This window comes from Aegilops tauschii, chromosome 7, assembly GCF_002575655.3.
Source record: "Aegilops tauschii subsp. strangulata cultivar AL8/78 chromosome 7, Aet v6.0, whole genome shotgun sequence".
NCBI lineage: Eukaryota > Viridiplantae > Streptophyta > Magnoliopsida > Poales > Poaceae > Aegilops > Aegilops tauschii.
Genome location: NC_053041.3, coordinates 440,765,862 through 440,771,311, shown reverse-complemented (window position 1 = coordinate 440,771,311; position 5,450 = coordinate 440,765,862).

Sequence of the window (5,450 nt, the reverse complement as noted above, 5' to 3'; positions counted from 1 at the left end):
GCAAACATTTAAGATAATTTCTAAAATTTCTAAAACTCATAAATATTTTTTGAATTCATGGATATTTTTCAAATTATCAATTATGTTTCAAATTTGTGTATTTTCATGTTAATGACCATTTTTTGAATTCTTAAACATTTATTTGAATTCAAGAACATTTTAATTCATGAGATTTTTTGGAGATTTTTTGGAGATTTTTGAATTCTTGATCATTCAAGAACATTTTTCATAATCGTGAACTGTTATTTTTTGGAGATTTCACGATTTTTTTTTACAATTTGTAGACATTTTTTAAATTCCTAAACATTTTACTAGTCTTCTTAAATATATTTTTCGCTTAAAAACTAAAACCACAAAAATGGTAAGGAAATGAAAGACAAAGGAAAAGGTGCGTCGCACGATGATCCAAAGCCGTGTCAGAGGGGGGCAGCAGCAACAACCAGGGCTACATCTCATGGCAAACCCTAAACGACGCCTTAAGTGCCCCTTAATGGGTTATTCCCAAACAACACACACCCTTCTTGCTTCCTGTCTATCTGAATGGGCGGGCCGATCTATGTTTTTTCTGTATTTAAAAGGGAAAAATAAATAAGGGAGAAGCATTAATCAAACTTGCAACCTCCCCCTCGAGGTTCGCTAGTCCACCCCGCCAAGGAACATCGTGTGACTACGTACATATTTCTTACCCTTTTGTTCATCTAATTTCCTTTTTTCTTCTTCCTGGTTTAGTTAACGATTTATTTTTTCGTGAACTATTTCTGCAAAATCAATGAACTATTCCTTAAAATTTGATGAACTTTCTTAAAATTCAAAGAACCTTTTCGTAATTTTTGATGATTTTTTTCAAATACGATGATTTTTTAGAAAAATCGATGATTTTTTCAAATTAGATTAATTATTTTTCAAATTTGATGATTTTTTTTCAAATCGACGAACTTTTTTAAAATCGATGAACTTTTTTTCAAAATTAATTAACTTTCTTTTCAAAGTGGATGATTTTTCTGAAAATCATTCAACTTTTTCAGATTTGTGAACTTTTTTGAAAATTGATGAATTTTTTTATTTTTTTAATCTTTGAATTTGTGATTTTTTTAAATACCTTTTGTCTAATTCGTGATGTTTTTTTAAATCTGTGAACATTCAAATTTTGTTCACATTTCTTTTCAAAAGAAATCCTGTTTTTCCAAATAGTGTGGCTAACATGTACTTTTTAGTCATTTCGCGTTGCAATCTACGCGCAAGGGCTTAGTAGGTCTGGGGCGATGTTGGTTGCCTGGGATGAATAGTGCCTGCATTTCAGCCACATCTCAACCTAGCCCGATTTAGCAAAAACAGGCAACAAACCAACATCTGCATGTTGTTTGGTTGCCTGCATTGCATCAATGGCCACTTTAGGACCGGCTGTTTGGTTGCCCCCATTTGTGCTTAAGGGCGAGCAGATGCAAACCACAGTTGTTTGGCTGCATACATGTTTGTGTTCTCCTCACCCCATTCAAATATGGTGGCCTTACCACCACATTACACACAACAGCAGGTAGATCACTACAAACAACACAGAAACTAGATGCTAAACAAGCTAACAGTAGATAAAGAAGCAACTAAACAACAGATAAGAGTAGATAAACAACAACTAAACAGAACATCTGCCAAACATACTTAAGTTTAACGACAGCAGGGGCATCACATGCCCCCTGCTTCACTGCAGGGTGCTTAAACCTGGACAAAATTTAACAGTTCACGCCAAGTTCTTCGATCACCGATGCAAGAAACTAACTATGAGTTCATGGTAACTACTTCAGAAGGCGACTTCATGGTCACCGATGCGGTTGTGCGTGTTGCAGCGAACCCTGCACCCGATGGAGTTGTCGTGGTTGTAGATTTGGACCTTGAGGCCTAGGTCGGAGATGCGCAGCACGACGAGGTCGCCGGGGACAATCATGTGGCGACGGCAGAAGTAGTGCCAGCCCCGGCCAAGCACCATCTGCCCCTCAAAGGTCTAAACCTGCACCCAGAATTCGCACCACTTGCTTGTAGACAGCCTGACGACGCGCTTGGTCTTCACCACGAGCCACTGCCTCATCACCTCCTGGAACTTGAGAGGGATGATGAGCATGGCCAGATCCTCCTCGTTCATGATTTGCACGTAGAAGCGAAGCGGCTCTCGGGACCCCTCCTCATGGCCGGTCCTAGGAGTTCGTCCCCTTGAACGTGGCTGGCTCATGAAGGCGACCCTGCCAGGAAGGTACACCCTCTTAAGCCAGCGATTTGTGGGGATGAAGTCCATGGCGGCCTCGGCGCCGACGATGACATGGGCTTCTCCACCGGCCCTGTCCCAGTCCGTCTTCATCACCTTGTCAGGTAAGATGGCATGGATTAGTAACAGGGCATTGGTAGCATGCTACATTTGTACTAGGGCCTAAAGTAGCAAACACATTGGTCCTACCTACTATGAGAATCATGCACGTAAACCTAGCATGCAAATTTGTACTAGAACCGTAAGCAGGAACATCAAAGACAACACAACAGCACTATAGATAGCATGCCCATGAACCCTAAGCATGAACATGAATAGCACACCAATCTACATAACATGCACATGAACAAGTAGGAGGAACTTCAATGACAACAACAATATGGCTAGCATCATGAACAAATTATTGCACATGAGCACTAATGGTGAACATCAAACACAATCTACCATGGCCATGAACAAATTGTACGTCAATAACACTAGTAGGCATGAACATCAATCAAAAAACCTATCTACCATGCCCAAGAACACATTCTACATCATCAGCACTAAGCACAATCCAATCTTGCATGCCTATGAACACTATACTAGGCATGCACATGAAACACAAAACAAGCAAGAACACTACCTGCCTATGAGCAGTACCGCACAAGAAGGAACTGATTCGATTCCAATCGAATCAAATCGTATCAAATCGATTCATATCTCATCGGAGCAAAAACCCTAACCTACAAATCTACGAGCAGAGGGATTGTTCTTACCGGAGCGGGTGGAGTTGGAGCGTACGCAGGCCGGGGAGGAAACCCGAGCGGGGAGGAGATGGCGGGCGAGGAGGAGGAGGAGCCACCAACGCCGACGACCGTCAACATTGACCCGGTGCTCCTGCCCATGCACGCGGTCGAGGAGGAGGAGGTCACCGTCGTCCATGGGCCTGCGGTGATGCCCGGAGAAAACCCTTGGATGGGGGTAACCCCCCCCCCCCAAGTACAGGGGTTCCATGCAGCGTCGGGTTGCCGACCCCACAGGCAGCACCACCGAACCCAGGACCTCGAGGTCTAGTAACGGCGGCAGAGGCGAAGCGGCCGACACCGGATTGACCAGACGAGGCGACCTGGTACAGATAGTGGAGGGCGTGTGCAGAGTCGCATCAGATCAACCCCGGAGTTCTCCAAGCCGCAACCCACCGCTCGTGGATGCGGTTGTTGCCGGTGCTGATGGGGGTCAGCGAACGGCACGACGGAGGTTGACTCATCGAAGGAGAGGAGAGAAGAGGAAGGGGCCGACAGTGAGAGGAGAGTGAGGGGGAGTGGTGTGAAAGGGAATGGGTGGTGACAGGAGAGGGAGGGCGAGTGGTGTGAAAGGGAATGGGTGGTGACAGGAGAGGGAGGGGGAGTGGTGTGAAAGGGAATGGGTGGTGACAGGAGAGGGAGGGGGAGTTATGAGACGTTTCGTCCCGTCTCTCACGCTTCTTGAGGCATGCAGCGAGGAGCCACGCATGGCCGCGCTCAGCCTGGCCTGTGGAGAAACTGCCGATTTGGTAGTAGTTCGCGGTCCTGGCCCAGAACTGCTTTAAGTTCCGTGCGGGTTGGGACGTGTGTGCAGCCCAGGCAGCCAAAGAGCTGGTTTTCGTCCCGCGCGGGTCTGGTTGGCCCATATACGAGCAACCAAATGCGCCCCTAGTGTTTAGCCAACCATTCACTGGAGCTAACTGTCGCAGATTCGAATTCTCACAAGAGCGACATTCTGTGGTGGTTTTTCGTGACATAAATATATTTTTTGCACTGCCCCTGCGTGTTCATAGGCTAGCCCAGTAGCATGGTGCACTTGGCGCCAGTCAACCGGCGCATAAGGCGCCCTATAGGAGCTCCCATATCTTACCTAGCGCGAGATGTAGCACTAGCTCAGTAAATGGGCCGACCCTGTAATAGAAGTTAGATCTCTGGTAATCTGTTTGTTTCTTTAGTTTTCCTATTCATTTTTTCGGGTTGCTTTACTTTTTTGTTTCTTGTTTCTCTTTTTGCAGTGGACATTGTAAATTTTCCGTGTACACATGATTTTTTTATACATGCCGAACACTCTTTAAGTTCATGTGTGCATGTTTTGAATATTCTTTGGAATGCATGTTAAATATTTTCCAAATAAAATACATGAATACAGACTTGGATCATTGGTTCCTCGATCTATGAGCACCCTTTATAGACTTCTAGTTTATAAAATTTTCAATTTTTTTGAAATAATTATGAAGATTTTGTGGCAAACATGGCCAAGTATTCTACTCACATATGAAGTTTCAGGAAGAAAATGGCTTTGGTGTTCTTTTCAGCAAAAAGAACAAATTTGCAACTTCAAAAACCATGAATAGTAACTTCTGTATAGATCCAATTTTGTGATTATCCGCGTCCAAGAGCACAAAAGTCATACTTGAGTAGAATAATCGACCTTGTTTGCCACAAATAAGTTTTAAAATATTATGATATTTATATATTTTTTAAAATAAATCGAAATAAGGTGCGACTAGACACATGTTAATCTGGATATTTTCACAGGAATACATTGTATAAATATTTTCTTTAAATGCCACAAACATTTTTTGGAAACATGTGAACATTTCAAAATGATGTCACAAGCATTTTTTTTTAGTAGTACAAAACTTTTATTTAAATTATATAAATAAAATTATACATTGTATAAGTACATTTCAAAATGTTACATACATATTTTTGACATGCATGCTCATTTTTAACGTCACAAACTTTTTTTAATTGTACGAACATTTTCTGAAAGTTGCATTAACATTTTTTATACTGCATGAGCATTTTTTAAATGTACAATGGACGCTTTACAAAAATATTTGGAATACTTGTATTTATAATATTTTGAAAATATGAATAATGTAAAAAAAGAGAGAGATAAATGAACAGAGGTAAGAAACGAACAATCTTGCTGCTGGGACAGCCCGGTAGGGGCGTGTGAGGCGATGCAACAGTACTTCTGACAAAAGCGAGTAATAGATGGGCCTGCTGAAACAAGTGTGCGCTTGGTCGCCTTCCATCGCCTTATGCGGGTTCTTTTGAAGCACTAGTGCCTATTTCTACAGAAGAAACGCTTAATTAAGCGTCTACCCTGTACAAATAAGCACCGATGCTTAAGAAAAGCCTGGTTTATTTCTTCAAGCACCTCTTCTAAGCACCTTGCATTG